The 21,945-nt window shown below is 39.8% G+C and overlaps 1 pseudogene; it reads left to right on the top strand.

The window, feature by feature from the left end:
- The first annotated feature begins 12,761 nt into the window (after positions 1–12,761).
- LOC116642575 lies at positions 12,762–14,380 on the top strand (annotated as a pseudogene).
- The last annotated feature ends 7,565 nt before the right edge of the window (positions 14,381–21,945 follow it).

Raw genomic sequence — 21,945 nt, forward strand, 5'->3', positions numbered from 1 at the left:
GAAGGGGAAATCAATAAAAAGCAAGTTGGGAGTTCCTGGGTGGCTCAGTCGTTAAGTGTCTGCCTTTGGCTCAGGTCCTGATCCCGGAGTCCCAGGATCCCATAGCAGGCTCCTTGCTCAGCAGGGAGTTTGCTTCTCCCTCTGACCCTCACCCCACTTGTGCTCTCTTTCTTGCTCTCTCAAATAAATAAAAAAAATTTTTTTTTAAAAGCAAGTTGGTTCTTGCCCTAGAACCTGGAAAAGACTAGGTAACTGTGAAGGCAGGACTGCAAGGCATTGCTATCAACAGGAAGACTGGTTGGAAGTCTATACAGAGAGGTGTTAAACACCCTGATCTCCCCCAAGCCAGGATATCAGATCACTGTCCTTTTAGAATTCCAAAAAGAGAATGGGAGGACTCTCTTTTGGAGGATGAGCTAGAGAGACCCTAGACTTAAGACTCAAGACACAGCTAAAGGCAGGGGTACAATGTCATAATGAAAAGAGGGAAACTGAGTAAAAGTCTGGAGCAGTAATTTGCAGTAAGCCAGTCTCCTAGCTCTCAACCTGCTCCTACTAAGCTCCTTGATTTCCAGCTGTCAAAATTACCTTGCAGGCAGTAGCTGGTAAGATTTCTTTCTTTCTTTCTTTCTTTCTCTCTTTCTTCTTTCTTTCTTTCTTTCTTTCTCTCTTTCTTTCTTCTCTGTTTTTGTTTTTATCTTTCTCTTTTATTTCAAGTTTTTATTTAAATTCTAGTTAGTTAACATACATGGTAAAATTGGTTTCAGGTGTAGAATTTTGATTCATCACTTACATATAACACTCAGTGATCATCACAAGTGCCCTCCTTAATGCCCATCACCCTTTTAGCCCATCCCCGCCCACCTTCCCTCCAGCAACCCTCAGTTTGTTCTCTACAGTTAAGAGCCTCTTATGGTTTGCCTCCCTCTCTCTCTTTTTTTTTTTTTTCCCTTCCCCTATGTTCATCTGTTTTGTTTCTTAAATTCCACATATGAGTGAAATCATATGGTATTTGTCTTTGTCTGATTGACTTATTTTGCTTAGCATAATACAGTAGTTCCATCCACATCGTTGCAAATGGCAAGATTGTATTGTAAGATTCCTTTCTTAGATAAATGTCTGAACCAAGAGAAAGGACCTACATACACTAATATTTGAGGCCTACAGTGAAATGGCCAGTCTTCCTCAATGGTCAGTGGTAAAACCCACTCAAGCTCATAGATTTTCCACTCAGCTTTTTATGCTCAAATCTTAAATATACACAACTAGCAAAGATTGCCAGATTCTTGGGACACCTGGCTGGCCGAGTCAGTAGAGTGTGCGACTCTTGATCTCAGAGTTGTAAGTTTGAGCCCCATGTTGGGTATAGAGATTACTTAAAAATAAAAAAAAATTTAAAAAATTAAAAAACAACAAAGATTGCCAGATACTTGATGAAAGCCACTAATGTGAAAGACAGATCAAAATAAACACTTAGAGAAGAGGAACTCAGAGGAAACAGAAGCAAAACAAAACAAAATATAAATCATAATGAATATCTCAGAGAAGTAAAAGAAAATATCACATCTAGGGACACCTGGATCGCTCAGTTGGTTAAGCGGCTGCCTTTGGCTCAGGTCATGATCCCAGGGTCGTGGGATCAAGTCCCACATTGGGCTCCTTGCTCAGCGGGGAGCCTGCTTCTCCCTCTGCCTGCCGCTCCCCCTGCTTGTGCTCTCTCTCTCTGACAAATAAATAAATAAAATCTTAAAAAAAAAAAAAGGAAAATATCATATCTATGTAACAAGAAAGGATGCTTTAATAACGAAATGATCAGAGAATTAAAAAAAAAGGAGCCCCGGAGATTTAAAAATATGACCACATAGGGGCGCCTGGGTAGCTCGGTAGGTTAAGCATCTGACTCTTGATTTTGGCTCAGGTCATGATCTCAGGGTCGTGAGACAGAGCCCCTCATCAGGCTCTGCGCTCAGCAGAGTCTGCTTGAGGATTCTCTCTCCTCCTTCTGCCCCTCCCCCTCCATGTGTGTGTACTCTCTCTCAAATAAATAGATAAATATTTTAAAAAATATGACCACATTAATAAAACATTTAATAGAAAAATTAAGAGATAAATTTGAGAAATATTCCTGGAAATAGAATAAAAAGACTGAGATGAAAAACAAGAGAGAAAAGATGAGAAAATTAGAGAATAAAGAAATCAAACATCCAATTAATAGGAATTCTTAAAAGGAATTACAGAAGAAAAAAACAGAAAACAAATGTGTAAAACTGAAGGACACAGATTTCCACATCAAAAGGCAACCAAGTGCCTGACACAGTGGTGTGGAATAAAATTTATACCAATGCACATCCTCATGAAATTTCAGAACAACAGAGATAAAGAGAAAATTTTAAAACTTAAGGGCAGTGATCTTCAACCTACAGTCCTACCTGCAGTTAAACCATCCAGTGTGAGAGGAGGAAAAAAAAAAAAACATTCTCAGATGTGTTAGGACAATAAAACTTCTCTGCACCCTTTATCAGGAAGCCTCTGAAGGACATGTTCCATTTTAAAAAGAGCAAATAAGAAAAAAGATGTGGGATCTAGGAAACAGGGATCTAACATAGGAGAGAAGTGAAGGAAATTACAAAAGAAGAAGTGTTGTCCAACATTGACAGCCTTGCAATTGGTTAAAGAGAAGCCAATTCAGATTATAGCAAGAGGGTGAATGGCTCCAGGAGTGTGGACTTCAGGGGCAAAACCACACTTAGAGATGGCTTAGAATGTCCGAACCTATTGAAGGGAGTTTAGCAACTTTGGCTGAGATTTTGGGTAATGAACTGATACAGGAGTAAGTACACGAAAAACTAAGTAAACAGAAAAACAAGGCAATTATTAATACTAAGAAAAACAAAAGACTTAAGAATGGAAACACAACGAAATTATAGTATCATATTATAGTCACCTGCGAGTGTTGGTGCATGCTTATAAAGAAGAACGACAAGGGAAGGGAAAGGGGTGCCTGGGTGGCTCAGTTGGTTAAACGTCTGCCTTTGGTCTCAGGGGCCTGGGATCGAGTCCCATGTCAGGCTCTCTGCTCAGCGGGGAGTCTGCTTCTCCCTCTCATTCTTCCTCTATGCTCTCCTCTTTCTCTCTCTCTCTCTCTCAAATAAATAAATAAATAAATAAATAAAATCTTAAAAAAAAAAAAGGGACGGGGGAGTTGAAAGAGAGCTAAATCTTTATATTCCTTGCTGGAGATAAATAGAAAATGTCTATGATTCAAAATCAAGAAATAGTAGAATAAACATGCTCTTGAGATATATGGCAGTAAATACTAGAAAAAATAAATAGCTAAAGAAGTTAAAAAGAGATTACCCTAGTGTTGGGTATTAGATGAGAAAGATTAGGGCAATTTTTCATTAAATTTGATTAATTAATTTAATTTAATTAATTTCATTCAATTTTCATTAAATTTATAACATTTTATTTTACTCTAAAAATAAACACATATATTTTGTGATGAAAAAAATGAATGTTGAAAAATATATTATGTGAGAAAAAGAACTAAAAGACATATACCAAAATGTTTACAGTGGTTATTTATGAAAACTTTTCAGAATTTTTATTTACTTTGTATTTTTTGGGCATATTCTAAGTTTTCTTCTTTCAGCAATTGTTACTTTTGCAATTAGCAAAATAAGAAATAAACACACGGGGTGCCTGGGTGTCTCAATCGGTTAAGCATCTGCCTTTGGCTTAGGTCATGACCCCAGGGTCCTGGGATGGAGTCCCACATCAGGCTCCCTGCTCAGTGGAGAGCCTGCTTCTCCATCTCCCTCTGCCGCTCCCCCTGCTTGTGCTCTATAGCTCTCTCTCTCAAATAAATAAACAAAATTTAATAAATAATAAATAAAATGTTAAAAAAAAAAAGATTTAGCCTCAGAAAGCAACTGACACTGGTAAATCAAAACTGTATCTAGGTGCATGGCTGGCTCACTTGGAAGAGCGTGCTGCTCTTGATCTCAGGGTTGTGACTTTGAGCCCCACATTGCAGATAGAGATTACTTAAATAAATTAATTAAAACTTAAAAAAAACCAAACCTGTTTGTATTAATGGAGGGAAGCATTGGCCTGGGTTTTGTCAGAGGCTGTTAAGTAATCACTTGCCAATGAAACACTGCCATTTCCATGGAGCTGGTAAGGACCTTGGGAGACCATGAGCCTCCTTACTCAGCTGATGCTGTCTCTGCGGAGTCTGGCCCAGGGGTGCGGAGGACTCATCTCTCGTCTCATCTCTGCTGTGGCAGCATGGCTCCTAGGAGAATATGCAGGGGTGGGAGAGATGGAAGGGAATTGGTGGGAGGTAGAGGGGGCACAACACATCAGGCGCTCTAGGGGCAGGTGCTGAAAGGTTAAGGTGAAGTATTCTCTCACTCAACTAGTGGGGCTTCATCTAGCTGCGTAACAGCCTGGGCAACAGGCCCAGCATCCCTAGCAGCTGCTCCTTGCAAATCCAGCAGCCTGGCCACAGGTCAGCCTGGCTTCCTGTGGGAACATATCCTGCTTCAGGAGCAGGGCTTGACCCCAATCCAAAAGTGGCATTTTGCTGGACTCTGAATCCATGGGTCCCTGGCAAATGGTAAATACTTTGGGTTTGCCTCATCTAGACCAGTGTATTTATTCCCTCACGGCTTGGTGATCCCTTTCTGTTCTTTTAGTTCTCAATATCCCTGTGACTTAAGCCCCTGCTCTTTGCAAGGAGATCAAATAAGCTAGATAATTTCTTTCTTGGGTCTCCTGACACCATTCAAGCTGTAGACATCATTTAACTTTTGCACTTAATTTACTCCATGGCCTTGCTGTTGCTGTGTTTTGAGTGAGGTAAGCGGTCCACACTGAGAGGAACTAATACTAAACATACACCGGAGGAATTATTTCCACTGTAGTGCCGGTACCGTGCTGCACGAGTCTCTAGTTCCCGGGCTCTAGCCCAGAGGCGTGAGTTACTGAGTATGGAACCATCACTAAGTCTAATGAACAGGACTGGCTGCTTGGAAGGTGTTGCCATATATTCTCCCTGCAGTTACAGGGGCGACTGTGCCATCCCGGTGTTGGCTATGCGCTCACTCTGTCCGCTGCCCCCATGCTTGCTGTTTCTGCAATCTGCTGTGCAGACCCCCGGAAGAAGGGCCAGGATGTCTGGTGAGGCTGGGCGGGTGAGCAGGACCAGACAGGTGCCTAATCCCAAAGACAGCGAGATACAGCACGTAATCCCAAAGACAATGGGAGACTGGTTTTGAGTATTAAACCGGAGAGTAACAGGATCAAAATCTTTTTTTTTTTTTTAAAGATTTTATTTATTTATTTGACAGAGAGAGACAGCGAGAGCAGGAATACAAGCAGGGGGAGTGGGAGAGGGAGAAGCAGGCTTCCCGCTGAGCAGGGAGCCCGATGTGTGACTCGATCCCAGGACCCTGGGATCATGACCTGAGCCGAAGGCAGACGCTTAACGACTGAGCCACCCAGGCGCCCAGGATCAAAATCTTTTGTAAAAGTCACTCTAGATTGGACTCAGCAACTGGACTGTTGCCAGGTCAGGTCATCCTGATGGCAGACAATGGTGGGGAGTGGAGACAACTGGGGGCCCAAGAGGTATTTAGGAGGTTTGAATAATCACTTTAGATAAACATTACCTGTAATTTTTACAGGGATCATAGAGGTAGGTATTATTTCCACTTTACAGATGAAAAAATATGTGTCCCAGAGACGTAAAGTCACTTGCCCAGAGAAATAGAGCTGGTAAAGGACAGAGCTGGGAGTTAGACTCAGCTTATTTCCATGGCCTTTTCAGTGTACTACCTTGTAAAAATTGAAGTGGGAAGAGAAGAAACTAAATATTGAGAACAAATTCTCACCCCTTGACAAAGCTATAAATTCTTTGTCTATCCCTTGTCTAATTTTAGTTCCTGATGTAGTTTTGCAAACCCATTTATAGTTTTGCAAACCCATTTTATACATTTATTTTTAAAGTATGAGTTACCTCTGAGAGATTGGTCTAACAACTTTTAGATGCCATTGAACAATTAGAGGTTATTTTAAAAATCAATATGCTTGGTGTATGAACAATAGAATAATTCTGGATGGCTTTTGATTCTTTGTGAATACACTATTATTTCTGCTATCTTTAAGCTGCCAGCGCAGATACAGTTAGAACTTTGGCTGGATCTCACTTCCCTGTTTCACATTATAAACAAATATGTTCCTTCCCACTTTGGTCAAGTTACAAAAATCTTTTCTCAATTTACACAATGATTGGGCATTCAACATTGAGAAATTATGGTGAAATACTAAACTGACCTTTCCCATGTGTGATAAAATGTAGTCTTATTTGCAAAGAGATGGATGTGTTCCCATTTTGATTTCCTCTTTCCAGAAGAGCATTCTGATTTCATTTCTTTATTGAGTATGATCTTTGGGATTAAGATTCTGTATGACCTTTTCATTTGTGCCAATGCCATTAAATTTTCTTTCACTGAACTAGAAACCAGTGATTTCAATCTGTAAATTAGCTCTGTAAAATCGCAAAACGTTGGAGAAGGAGAGAAAAAATTGTTGCAAATAGGAGAATGAGATCTTCTACTTGGGTTGTACTTTCCTCACCTCTTGACAAACAAACATTTTATTGCTACCCTTAACAAGCAAATAAGATAACATGCTTAACAAATTGACAATAATTTATATGTGTACATATAATGGAAGATAATACAATTCTTTCTCCCTTTTGGCATCACTCCAAGGTGTTTGGGATGCAGCCATACTATCTTCTCATCCCTCCACTCCCAACCCCAGGCCAACTACCTCTAAGAGGTAGCTGGTTGCTGACATGGGAATGGTCTATTTCCAACTCAGTCAAGTAGGAACTGAACTCACAAATACAGTGGCATTTACACACAGGTCTCACAATGACCTGACGAATGAAAAGATGATGAGGGCTACATTAGTGTCTTATGTATTGATTTTAGAAAATAGTTTCCTTGACTGTTGATTCAAAATTATTTGCAATTAAAGAGTAACTTAGTAAATGTTATAAAAATGTTAGAAATGTTATAAAAATATAGAATGGTAAACTCTAACCTGCTTTAAAAAATGAGTAAGGGGTGCCTGGGTGGCTCAGTCGGTTAAGCATCCAACTCGTGGTTTCTGCTCAGGTCGTGATCATGGGGTCGTGAGATTAAGCCCCCACATCAGGCTCCATGCTGACTGTGGAGCCTGCTTGAGATTCTCTCTCCTTCTCCCTCTGCCCCTCCACCCCCCTGCTCATGCATGCGTGCATGCTCGCTGTCTCTAAAAAAAAAAAAAAAAAAAAAAAAGTAAATGTTTTAACATCTAGGAACCTAAGATATTTTTAAGTTTCCTCATGTAACTATACTACCTTCTAAAATAGAAAAGTTGACATACAGACACATACACGACTACTAATTTTTGTGAAAAAATAATGGAAATAAAATAAACCTAAATATAGAAGAACTACACTTAAAATATCTTCCTTATGTAAGAAATGAAATCAATGCGGGACACCTGGGTGGCTCAGTCAGTTAAGCGTCTGCTTTCGGCTCAGGTCATGATCCCAAGGTCCTAGGATCCAGCCCCGCATCGGGCTCCCTCCTCAGTGGGGAGCCTGCTTCTCCCTCTGCGTGCCGCTCCCCGTGCTTGTGCTCTCTCCCTCTCTGGCAAATATATAAATAAAATCTTTTTAAACAATAAAAGAACTGAAATCAATGCAAGTTACATATCTCTGTGCACTGTGGTGTGTGAGACCTGGTATAGACTTGAATTTCATGAAGGACCTACTGACAAGGTTTTCTCAGTAGTCTCCTTACCTCCCAATTCTCTCCCCTCCAACCCACTCTGCACCCAGAGGATGTGAGCCTTGAACTCAGAGCACTCAGTGTTTGTAACATACATATATCAATCACATGTTATCTGTGACTTTATTTGGTTTACTGTCATATTGTCCATATAGTCACCATCATGATCTCTTCAAGAGCTTACTCACCTCACAAGGCTTCTCCTCTGCCTTTTCAGTGGGAAGCACACTTACATGTACAATATAGACGTTCAACACAATTGATAAATTCACTGTGTAAAAAATGCATTCCACCTACAATTAAGGTCTAACTCTCCTCTCTTGACCACATGTTAAAATAGGTTTCTGACATTACAAACCATGCAAGCAATACAAACTTACAAATAAAAGCCAATCACAAAACTACGAAAGGATGTGCTTCTTGAACATTAGAGAAGAATTAGAAAGGCTGGAATTTAAAAAAGAGGGAATTTTTTTTTAAAAATAGAAAGCTAACTCAGGCCTCTGGAATAAATTAGAAATAAGACCATATGTTTGAGACACAGGATTCCTCATGCTAATGTAGGTAAAACGTTTTTGTAGGTATGATTCAACACTTCATTTAAAGTTAGTAAGGGAAAAAATCTCCACTTCTTTTGCTAAAAAATTATATATGAATAACTGAATTCTGTAAGAAGTTCCTGTGTAACATTTTATTATAAAATTTAATAATTTGTCCAGCAATTAATTCAATAATTAATAAGGGTTGATTGAATATCTTCTATGTAAGAGGCACTGTATTAATGCTGAGGCTAGCAGGTTGGTTGTTTTCTACAGGACATGCAGACCAAGAATTACAATCCAATATAACTGTTGCTTTTTTTTTTTTTTTAAGATTTTATTTATTTGTCAGAGAGAGAGAGAGCACAAGCAGAGAGAGTGGTAGGCAGAAGGAGAATCAGGTTCCCTGCCGAGCAAGGGGCCTGATGTAGGACTTGATCCCAGGACCCTGGGATTATGACCTGAGCCAAAGGCAGACACTTAACCAACTGAGCCACCCAGGCATCCCTATAATAGTTGATTTAATGTTGGTCTGTACAAAGTACTGATGGAGTGTGGAGGCGACCTGAAGTCTGTGAGGAAGAGACAGTGACAGCTTCACAATATTTCAGCTGATTAAGATTTGGAGGAAGAATAGGATAATGTTTGGTGGGCAGCTGGATTAGGAGACTCGTGGTAGAAACTCTCTTTGTTTCTTTTCTTTTTTTTTAAGATTTTATTTCTTTATTTGACAGAGAGAGAGAGAGAGAGCACAAGCAGGGGGAGAGGGAAAGGGAGAAGCAGGCTCCCCGCTGAGCAGGGAGCCCGATGCAGGGCTCGATCCCAGGACCCTGGGATCATGACCTGAGCCAAAGGCACACATCTAGCTGACTGAGCCACCCAGGCACCCGGACTAGAAACTTTCATGCTCACTCATGTCTGGTCCTCTCTCCTTCCAGAAGAGGATCCTACTTCCCCACTCGTGTAGTTAGGCAAAGCTATGTAACTGATTCTGTCAGTGAGCTACAGGAGGAAATGACACGTGTCACTTCTAAGCTGAAGCATTTAATTGCTAGTGCAAAACACTCCAGTACTTTTTATCTACCTTGACAACTAATGAAGTTGTATGTGTCAGAAGGTGTAATTACCCGATGACAGAACCTCTGTCAGCCTGGGTGCCTGAATGACTTTGTGGAGCAGAGCCATTTGCTGAACCATGATAGGCATTATGACATGGACAAGAAATAAATCATGTGTTAAGCCATTAAAGTTTTGGGATTGTTTTGTTATTTCAGCATTTCAGATAGAGGTAACACAGTTAAAAATAAAAGAAAGGAAGAATAGACAAATCTCCCATGCAAAAGACTTCGTGCCCTCCATAAAGTGGAGTACACTCCTTAAGTGTGGGCTGTGCATAGTGACTTCCTTCCAAAGAATACAGCATAGAAGCAGGGGGTGGTGGTGGGGATTAATTTCACAGTAGAGAAACCTGACAAATGCTACTTCAGCCAGTGGATTGAGATGAATATCAACAGTTGTAAGTTCTGCTGATAGCATGCATCCTAGATATGATGTGAACATGGTACACTCCTTCTGCAATCTTCCTCCCCAAAATACATGAACCTAGCCTAATCATGAGAAAAACATCAGATAAATCATTGCCAGTTAGGGTCATTCTATAAACTACTCAATCGGTACTCATCAAAACTGTCTAGGTCATCAAAAACAAGGAGAGTTTCAGAAATTATTATAGCCAAAAGGAACCAAAAGAGACACAACAACTATATGTAATATAGTACCCTGGATAGGATCCTGGAACAGAAAAAGGGACACTTGGTAAAAACGAAGGAAATCTGAATAAAGTATGAACTTTAGTTAATAATAACTTATCACTCTAGGTTCATTAATTATAAAAAATGAACCATACTGATGTAAGATGTTAGTAATAGGGGGAAGTGAGGATGGGGTACACTGAAACTATCTGTACTATCTTGTAATTTTTATCTAAATCTCAAACTATTCTAAAATTGTTTTTTGTTTTTGTTTTTTAATAAGAAGATGTAAGAGAGAACATGGTGTGTTCTGGAAATTCCTTTTAAAGTGAGGAATGGAAGCGAAGAGTTTGGGTAGGTAAGCAAAAGATCTTTCACGCTTTTCAAGGATTTGATTTTTAAATTGTATAGGGTGGGTGAGAAATCTCTAGAAGATCTATGGATAGGCTTCAGGGCTATTGCAAAACCTCTGAAATTTTATGAAATTATATTGTCTGTATGTGTATATGTATGTTTTTTCAGAAGACAGTCAAAAGCTTTATTTATTATTTATTTGTTCTTAAAGGGAAAAGTACTAAAATATGTTAATGATCATTGCTGAAGGTGATGTAGATACTCTGAAATATTCTGAGCAAGAAAAATGACACAATTATATTTTTTGCATAAATATCATTTTTGGGGGGTGCCTGGGTGGCTCAGTTGTTAAACGTCTGCCTTCGGCTCAGGTCATGGTCCCGGGGTCCTGGGATCGAGCCCCGCATCAGGCTCCCTACTCTACGGGAAGCCTGCTTCTCCCTCTCCCACTCCCCCTGCTTGTGTTCCCTCTCTCACTGTGTCTCTCTCTATCAAATAAATAAATAAAATCTTAAAAAAATAATAATTTTTTGGTGGTACAGACTAAAGTGATAGTGTGTGCTTGTTTGAAAAAGAAAGGCAGGAATAAAGGCAAGATGATAATAAGACAGTGATCTTCAAACTCTTTTGATCATGGTCCACTTTGCAAGAGGAAGAAATGATCCCATAACTTATTTTACCATACTGCTGCCACTTTCCTGAGGAAAAAGAACTGAGTCATTAGGATGAAATGTCATTTTTTTAAAAACCAAAGTTTGGTGGAATGGTATATACATCTACTTTAGCATTCAGGTTGTGAGTGTGCATCGTTATTCCATAAAAATGAAGAAAAAAACATTCAGTTTTGATCAATTCATACTCTTAGGGGGACTGTGGACTGCAAATCATTCTTTGAGAGACTACTGTTACAATCTACAAGAGAAATAAGAAGAAGCCAAGATAGAAGAAGATAGGAGGTACAAAGAGGAGAAGACAGATAAGACATATCAAGGGATATGAATCAGCAGAATTTTTTGATTGCTTGGATGGAAGATATAAGGCAGAATGGAAAACTAGCTTGACATTTTTGGTTTCTGGTGAACAGAATATGGGGAATGCAGGGTGGCAGCTAAACCTGGAGGAGGATGGGGTGGGTGGGAGATGATGAGTCCAATTTTGAATATGTTGTGTTTGAGATCCCAAGTAGACATGCCATGTAGGCCACTGGATCCTGGGATCTTTCAGTTCAGTAAAGGAGGTCTTGGGCTGGAGCTCTAAGTTCCTAATTTAGGACAATAAAATATTCATATTATAGTCTGATTTCTCCATCATTTACAATAATAAATAGGAATTCCAATTAAAAAAATTTTTATTATACCTCTTGAAATAAAATAGACAACTCAAGATTAGGGAGAGGAGAAGTCAGAGCCAATTAAGAATCCCTGAGATACAGCAAGAACAACTATATACTTACGATTTGAAATTCTTGCTGAGGGCGCCTGGGTGGCTCAGTTGGTTAAGCGACTGCCTTCGGCTCAGGTCATGATCCTGGAGTCCCTGGATCGAGTCCCGCATCAGGCTCCCTGCTCGGCGGGGAGTCTGTTTCTCCCTCTGACCCTCCCCCCTCTCTCGTTCTCTCTCTCTCTCAAATAAATAAATAAAATCTTTAAAAAAAAAAAAAAAGAAAGAAATTCTTGCTGAATGAAGTTTCTACTGCCTAATTTCTTGAAATCATGTTCCATGCATCTTTGTTTCTCCTTACCCATCTCTCCCTTTTTAAGTCATGGAATTTAATTAAGTGTTCATTTATTTGTTGCTGCTGCTTTGGGGGCTGTTTTAATTTTTATTGATATATAATTTACATTTAGCAAAGTGCACACATTTTAAGTGTACAGCTGAAGGCATTTTTACATGTTTCTGTGTAACCAACACAGAGATCAACTTATAGGATATACCCAGCAACCCAGAAGGTTCCTTTATGCCTCCTACCAATCAACACTTCTCCAAAGTTAGCCATTATTTTGATCTGTATTACGGTTAGCTTGTCCTTTTCTGAGCTTCATAAAAACGGAATCAGAGAGTATATTTTCTTCATGTGTGGCTCACCTCATTCCGCCTCACAGTATGCCCTTGAGAGTCATTCATGTGTTGCCACTTTGTTGCAGTAGTTCATTTTCTCTGTGTAGTATTACTTTGTATAAATTTGGCCCTCTTGCCACTACACCAGCTCCTTTTCACCTCTCCTTTCCCAGAGGAAGCCGGGGGCACCAGAGTGAGACGCGGGGACCATGTCGCCACACAAGCTGATGGCCGTCGCCTACCAAAACCCTGCTGGCTTCAACTGCAAAGATGAAACAGAATTTAGGAACTTTGTTTGGCTTGAAGACCAGAAAATCAGACACTACAAGATCGAAGACAGAGGTAATTTAAGAAACATCCACAGCAGTGACTGGCTCAAATTCTTTGAAAAGTGTCTCAGAGATGTTAACTGTCCTTTCAAAATTCAAGATTATTGTCTCTGAGATTTGCAAGTTTCACTATTACATGTCAGGGTGTTGATCTATTTTTTTTTTTTTTTTTTTTGGAGGGGGGTTCTCTGTGCCTCCTGGAGTTGGATGCCTGTTTCCTTCCCCAGATTAGGGAAGTTCTCTGCTGTTATTTGCTCCAGTATACCTTCTGCCCCTCTCTCTCTTCTTCTTCTGGGATCCCAATTATTCTAATATTTTTCATCTTATGGTATCACTTATCTCTCGAATTCTCCCCTCACGGTCCAGTAGTTGTTTATCTCTCTTTTTCTCAGCTTCTTTATTCCCCATCATTTGGTCTTCTATATCACTTATTCTCTCTTCTGCCTCATTTATCCTAGCAGTTAGAGCCTCCATTTTTAATTGCATCTCATTAATAGCTTTTTTTGATTTCAACTTCATTCGATTTTAGTTCTTTTATTTCTCCAGAAAGGGATTCTCTAGCGTCCTCTATGCTTTTTTCAAGCCCAGCTAGTTCTTTATAATCGTTATTCTGAACTCTGGTTCTGACATCCTACTTATGTCCATACCGATTAGGTCGTTGGCAGTCAGTACTGCCTCTTGTTCTCTTTTTTAAGGTGAGATTTTCTGTCTTATTCTTGCAGAAAGTGGTCGCTTTTCTATTTGTAGAGTTGCAGCTATTCTTTTCTTCCATCTCTGGTTGAGTTTACAAGTGTTCAGAATGATTTGATAGCTATCTAGCTGAATTCCTGGGACCAGATAAAACTAAGGTCTCCTGCTCCTCCACCATCTTGGATCAGAATCAAGATTCAAGATCAACAAGAAGCAATTGACTGGCTTCTTGGTTTAGCTGTTAGACTTGAATATGGAGATAATGCTGAAAAATACCCCGACTTGGTAACTGATAATACAAAAAATGCTGACAATGCAGCTAAAACTGCAGAGCCATTGATCAATTTGGATGTAAATTATCCCAATTTCAAGACTGGTGTAATAGCTTTGGCTAACCTTCTTCAGATTCAGCTCATAATAATTACCTGGTAACGCTTAAGGCAATTCGCATTTTGATCCAGAAGTACCTGACACAATATGCAGTTGCTAAAGCAAATCAAACAAAAGACAGCTTTCCTGTTGCTTTAGACAAACATATTCTTAGTTTCAACACAGGAGATGCAGTTCTTAATGAAGCTGCCCCAATACTGCGGTTGCTGCATGTAGAAGAGCTACAGACAAAAACTCATGAAGCCATGGTAGCTGTTCAGGCAATTATTGCTGATCCAAAGACAGACCACAGACAGGAAAGTTGGAAGATGAACACTTTAAGATTTCAGCTTTTCACCTACTTAGTACGATTGGGAACCACGTATGCTTTAGCATGTGTTTGGAAATCAAATGTCACATTTTCAAGGGAAGAATTCTAGAAAATTGACAATATTCTCAAGATTTACCATCATTGATATTTTTAAATTAAGTTCAGGAAAGTGGGGGAAAAATATACCACAATTTATCCATTCTACTATTGGTGGATTATTTTTTCATTTTTTTGTAAATATGAATAAAGTTGCTATGCACATTCTTGTACATGTTTTTGATAGGCATATGCACTCAGTTCTCTTGAGTATCGTCCAAGAAATGAAATTGTTTGGGTCTAGCACAGGTGTTTGTTTGGCTTTAGTAAATTCTGCCAGATTCCAAAATAGTTGTGCACACTTAGGCTTCTACCAGCAGTGATTAATATTCCCATTTCTCCACACTCTTGGTGTTACCAGAACTTTTCATTGTAGTCTATCTGGTGGGTAGGAAGTAGTATCTCATTGTTTTTTGTTTTGTTTTGTTTTAAGATTTGAGAGAGAGAGAGTGTGAGTTGGGGGAGTGGCAGAGGGAGAGGGAGAAGGGGAGAAGCAGACTCCCTGCTGAGCAGGGAGCCTGATGCGGGGCTCGATCCCAGGACCCTGGGATCGTGACCTGAGCCGAAGGCAGACGCTTAACGACTGAGCCACCCAGGCGCCCCTGCACCTTTTTAAAAATGGGTTGTTTGTTTTCTTATTGCTGAGTTTTGAGCATTCTTTATATACTCGAGATACAAGTCCTTTATCAGTTATTTGCTTTGTAAATATTATCTCCACATCTGAGATCTGTGGCTTGTCTTTTAGTCCCCTAACATGGTCTTTTGAAGAACAGCAGTTTTAAATTTTGATGAAGTCCAATTTATCAATTTGTTCTTTTATGGATTGTGCTTTTGGTCTTGTATCTAAGGTCCAAAGATTTTCTTCTATGTTTTCTTCTAGACAGTTTTAGGTTTCACATTTAGATCTATGATCCATTTTGGGATGATTTTTATATATGGTGATATGGCACAATGTATGAACCCAAACTGATTTTCTTTTTTACATATGCACCCCCCACAAACACACACACACACCCCTCACTAAGTAACCAGAGATAAAACTATAATCTCAAAAAAAAAATAGATTTCTTTCTGGGTGGTCGCTGCCACTAAAGACCATTTCCAGATGCATCCCCTCTTCTCTGTCAGACTATTGGAAATTAATTTGATCTATAGTTGAACTGTGTCTGGCTGTGTTATGGTTTTAGTGTGATTCAGTTCACCATTGGCTTCAAATTTATAAGAGTGGGATCAGGACTTTATTTTCAGCAGAGCCTGGGACCTGAAAGCTAACAACATCCTAAAGAACCACCTGGGCTTCATAACCATGTCATCGGTTTTTAGAACTATAGGGTTATCTCCTTGCCAGTTATTGGGTTCCTTGGGAGGTTTCTTTGTTCTTCAGTCTATATTCCTTCTTCTGTGCTTAGAGATCTCCTTCAGTCTTGCTCCCCATCCTCTGGCATTTGGAGGGCAGCTGCCCTTCTCTCCATAAAGGTCCAGAATGGCCAGGAGGGTTTCTCCCAGCCTGCCTGCTGGGTTTTCAGGCTTTGGTAATTGGAAGTCTGGATTGCTTGTGAGGACTCCTGACCCATCTCCAGATTTTCATAGTTGGACACTGGAGTACCTCTGGTGGATTTCTTGCCACCCTCCTGGGCTGTTCCTCTTGACTCCAGAAAGTGGATACTTTCAACTTGAGGGAGACTCCATACACCTTAGGAGGGGACCTCGTTCAGCTTTCCTTTTCTCGTCCCAAGTTTCTGCCTGCTGCCCCTGAGTAAAGATCCATAAGAGAGAGTGAACTGGGTGGATGCAGACTTGCTCTTGGCTGGGTGTCCCTGGAATTTTGATCAGTCATGGCAGCCCCTACATGTCCATTAAATGTTGATTAAAACTTAGCCAGTTTCTCCTGACACCCATCTATGGTGGGCTCTTTTTCCTGCCATTGCTCTGCTGATGAGAGCAGCTATAGGTCTCTTCTCTCCTAGGAAGGACTCATGACTTTCAGGGTTTCTTTGAGTTTCTTTTCTTTCTATGTTCCCTGTGTCTTCAGCTCTCTAAAGCATTTTAAAAAACTATGGCTTGTTAACATGAGATTGACAGTCTTTTGTGGCAGTCTACAGCTAACTCAGAAGCAGAACTGAGATGTGCTCTTAGTAATTTGAGAATTGTGCCTTTACAAATAAATTTATACTTTATGGCTAAATGGGTAACTGAGGTTAAGAGAGGAGAAGAAATTTGCCAAGGTGAAAAAATAAGGTTGGGGCTGTCTTGGCTGAGCTGCCATAAAAAAATACTGTACACTGGGTGGCTCCAAAACAAAAGGAATTTATTTTCTCAAGATTCTGGAGGCTGGAAGTCCAAGATCAGTGTGCCAGCATGGTCAGGTTCTGGTGAGAGCTCTCTTTCTGGTTTGCAGGTGGCGGGATTCTCTCTGTGTCCTCACATGGCAGAGAAAGCTCTGGTGTCTCTTCCTCTTCTTGTAAAGGTACCAGTTTAATTGGATCAGAACTATACTCTTAGGACCTCATTTCACCTCAGTCACCTCCTTCAAGGCCCCATATCCAAATACAGTCACACTGAGGGGTAAGACTTCAACATATGAATTTGGGGGAAACACAATTCAGTCTAGAGCAGGAGCCTAGCCGAATTATAACACAGAACCTTTATTTCCAGTCTTTCAAGGGTAAAGACTGAGAAAGTATACATGCGGTCAAGGGACTCTGGGTCAGGTTAGAATTTTAAAAGCATGGGCTGTGAAGTCAGAAAATCCTGAGTTTAAATTCTGGCTCCATACTAAACTGTGGAATCTTGTGAAGGGTCTTCATTTCACTGAGCCTGTTTCCTGGGAGATGTGAAAGTTCAATGGGATCATATATGAAAAGTGCCTATCTGTCTTAACTGTATCTGTGGGATTTTAATTTATGGAGATGACTGAATGTTGATATAGAGAGGCTAATGTCATTGAAAGATTTTATTGTTGGGGCACCTGGGTGGCTCAGTTGGTTAAGCTTCAGCTCAGGTCATGATCCCAGGGTCCTGGGATGGAGCCCTGCTCAGCAGGGAGTCTGCTTCTCCCTCTCCCTCTGGCCCTCCTGCTCTCCCTCTCTCTTCCTTTCTCTCTCTCTCTCTCTCTCTCAAATAAATAAAATCAGAAAGAAAGAAGAAAGAAAGAAAGAAAGAAAGAAAGAAAGAAAGAAAGAAAGAAAGAAAGAAAGAAAGAAAGAAAGAAAGAAAGATTTTATTGTTATTCAGCTCCCAAGAGGAGGGACACATAACAGCATGCAGGGCCATAGCGGGGTCAGGAGTGAGAGGAAGCATGACCTAGAGTGTTTATTGTGCTCTCCATAAGAAGGAAGGAATGAGGCAACGTAAACAGCTTGGGTTGGCTAGTATGAATAATTTCAGTGGGCTCTGGGCTATGGGGTAGTCTGTACTTGTTTGGTACTTGGCAGGAGAAGGCAGGAGAAGTACTGGCTTGTCGTGTGACAGGTAAACAAGGGGGTTGAGAGTCTGAGAGCTGGATTGGTAGGTCTGCATATGAAAGGTGTGTTCCCAGGCAAGCAATTTACTATCACTAGGAATTAGCTATCGCTGGGAGGGGCAGTCTTTCCCCACCCAGCAAGGACCCCAAGATGTCAAACCATCATAAAATTCAAAAAATAAAAACATGATTAATACACCATCCCAGTTTTTGGCTTATTAGTGTAAGTTTTATGAGTGCTTGTCTCTCTCTTTCATAGTCCCTCTTTGTCAACCCCCCTCTCACCTCAGCAGCTTCTGAAAGATGATGCACTTTTTTTCTTTGGGTGATCCAGGACTTTGTTTCTCTCTGTCATAGCCACAATTGGTGCACCTTGCCTAAGTAAGGCTTAGAGCCCTACTAAGAAGAAGCCCTTCTAGACTATGTTGAAGGTGGGAGGGCAAGAGCAGGGAATAAGAGTAGTCTGTTAGGGGCCAAATTGTTGAGGGATAGACATCCTTATTCTGGAGTTGGAAGAAAGGGAGTCCTAGTTGGAAGTCCCAAAGGACATTAGTCACAGGTAACTATGCATCAGCATCCCAGCAATAGAGAAGACAAGCAGAGAATCTATTCCCCTTGACTGAGCTGCCCACATGTTTCAGCAACAACTGGTCTTCATGCTGGTGAAAGGGACAATCTGTTAGCCTCCCTTCAAGAAGGACTAAGGCTTAGCAACAGCTACGACGAACAGGTTATTTTCTTGAGTTGTCTGGGTTGTCCAACTTCAGGATGAAGTAGGGGTAAAAATAGGATAGATACTCTAGAGTGAATAAGTGTCCTTGGACTCCTTGAACATCAAAGAAAAAGATGTTTATAGATGTTAAAGTGACCAAGTAGAGCCTTAATTGGCAAAGCACCACTCACTGTCAAAGGTGCTTTACCAGGGTGCTAAGACAGGACACCGTTCAGGATATCGAATTATGAAACCCAAGTACTCTATAAATATTTTTTCTTTTCAATCTCACCCTACCATGAAGAGGTTAGCCATGGCTGAATTAGCACCAACAGGGTCCACAGTTTCTGTGAGTAATAGAAACTTGGCTCCCAGTGCCTCATACATATTTGCCCAAGTAACCTCTCCAAAAGAAAGATTAAGAAGCTACACCCATCTCTGTGATCCTGGTCAGTTATTCATCTCTCTGAAGCTCAATTACCTCCTGTAGACACTGAAAGTACTAATGTTTACTTTGTAGCTTTGTTGAAATCATACCAGTAAGATTACAGTAAAGTTTAAATAGTTAAGAAATGACAGCTCCTGGGGCATTTGGGTGGCTCAGTGGTTAAGCGTCTGCCTTCAGCTCAGGTCCCGATCCAAGGGTCCTGGGATCGAGTCCCACATCGGGCTCCCTGCTCAGCGGGGAGCCTGCTTCTCCCTCCCCCGCTCCCCCTGCTTGTGTTCCTGCTCTTGTTAACTCTCTCTCTGTCAAATAAATAAATAAAATCTTAAAAAAAAAAAAAAGAAAAGAAATGACAGCTCCTTCTGTTCCCCCTCCAGTCCTCTCTCCTCTATAAACAATAAAAATAAGTTATTATAAAGTAACCAGAATAATTAAACTGACCTAAACTGAGCACTTACAGTGCATTAAAGACTAGTCTAAGTACTTATGTGTCTGATCTCATGATTCTATGAGATTTAATAGCCTCTTGAGAAAAATTCCAGACTTTAAATAGATCACATGCCATAGCATTTACATATAACACTCTCCTGACTATCTGAATAAACCACAAATCCAAATAGACACGAATGAGATGAAAAGATTTTTATAACAGTTGACTCAATTTGATATTAGAATAAGAATGAGAGAAATCAGAGAATATTTGTTACCTTCATGGCATCTATTTATCAGGTAATTTTAGAAATTTTTGAGAAAAAAAAACAATAAGAAGATACCAACTGAAAACATAGCTGTTAAAAATTGATCATAGTAACCAAGATTGGTATGGTATTGAAAAAGAGATAGACACTTAAATCAAGAACAGAATAGAGAACCCAGAAACAGAAACAAATATACTCAGTTAATTTTTGACAAAGGAGCAAAAGCAATTCAACAGAGGAGGCCTTTTCAATAAATGGTGCCAGAGTAATTGGACATCCATTAGACAAAATAAATAAATAAATAAATAGATTTTAAAAAGAACACAACCTAAACCTCATACCTTATGCAAAAATACACTCAAAATGGATCACGAACTTAAATGTAAAACTGTGAAACTCATAGAAAAGAATATACAAGAAAATATTTGAGAACTATGACTAGGTAAAGAGTTCTTAGACTTGACACTAAAAGCATAATTCATAACAGGAAAAATAGATAAATTGGACCTCATCAAAATAAAAACCTTTTCCTCTCCCAAAGATCTCATTAAAAGGATGAAAAGACAAATGAGAGACTGGGAGAAAATATTTGCAGATCACCTACCACATAAAAGCCTTTTATCTAGAATATATAAAAACCCTTCAAAATTCAACATCAAAAAAAAAATCCAATTAGAAAACTGGACATTGACACAGAAAAGACATTCACAGACATTTCACCAAAGAGAATATACAGGTGGCAAATAAACACATGAAACGATTTTTCTTTTTTTTTTTTTAAGATTTTATTTATTTGTCAGAGAGAGAGAGCACAAGCAGGGGGAGCGGCAGGGAGAGGGAGAGGGAGAAGCAGGCTCCCCGCCGAGCAAGGAGCCCGGGGATCATGACCTGAGCCGAAGGCAGACTCTTAACCGACTGAGCCACCCAGGCTCCCCACACATGAAAAGATTTTTCAACATTATTAGCTATTAGAGAAATACACACTAAAACTACAATGAGATATGATTATATACATATAAGAATGGCAAAACTCGGGGTGCCTGGGTGGCTCAGTCAGTTAAGCATCTGCCTTTGGCTCAGGTCATGATCCCAGGGTCTGCGATTGAGCCCCGCATCAGGCTCCCGGCTCAGCAGGGAGCCTGCTTCTCCCCCTGTCTCTGCCTCTGCTCCCCACTCCTACCCCCACTTGTGCTGTCTCTCTCTGTCTCTCAAATAAATAAATAAAATCTTAAAAAAAATAAACTTAAAAAAAAAAAGAATGGCCAACTCAAAAAATAATAACAGCAAATGCTGAAAAGGTTGCAGAGAAACTCGATCACTCATACATTGCTTGTGGGAATGTGAAATATAACACCCATTCTGGAATATAGCCCAGCAATTCCTATCAAAATTAAAAATGGATTTAGCATACAATCTAGCAATCCACTCTTGGGTATTTATCCCAGAGAAATGTCTTATTTCCACATAAGAACTTGTACATGAATGTTCATAGCAACTTCATTCCTAATAGCAAAATCTGGAACTATCCAAATTTCTTTTATAGGGTGAATGGTTAAACAAATTGTGGTGTGTCTACACTATGGAATACTACTCAGCAATAAAAAAGGAACAAATTATTGATACACACAACAGAAGTTTGAAGGAACTTCAAGGAAATTATGCCAAACAAAAAGAGTCATTCTAAAAAGGATATATACTGGATGGTTTCACTTATTGAAGGTTGGTGAAATAACCTAATAACAGAGATGGAGAATAGAGTAGTGGTTGCCAAGGGTTTGAGATGATAGGGAAGAGATGGGCGTGTCTATAACGTGGTGACAGGAAGGAGTCTTGTGGTGATGGGTACAGTTGAAAATCATGGTTGTGGTGGTGACTGTCCAAGGCCCCTATGTGAGAAAATAGCATCGGGCCACACACACAAACACAAGTACATGTATAACTGGTGAAATTTAAATAAGCTCTACAGAGTGTATGAATGTCAATAGCTTTGACTTCGGTGTTGTACTATAGTTGTGCAAAGTGTGAACACTGGAGGAAGAGCACACAGAGTTCCTCTGTATGGTCCTTTGCAAACCGCTATGCATTTGTAATTATCTCAAAATAAAGTTTTTTAAAAAACTGCTATAAACCTTTAAAATATATGTAATTTATTTTGATAAATAGTTTTGCAAGATATACCAAAAGGAGTTTTATATCTGTTTAATTTTCCTGAAATTAAAACCCACTATCTTCTCTTCCCTTTCATTGAAAATCTCTCATC

This window comes from Phoca vitulina, unplaced genomic scaffold (genome assembly GCF_004348235.1).
Source record: "Phoca vitulina isolate PV1807 unplaced genomic scaffold, GSC_HSeal_1.0 scaffold23, whole genome shotgun sequence".
NCBI lineage: Eukaryota > Metazoa > Chordata > Mammalia > Carnivora > Phocidae > Phoca > Phoca vitulina.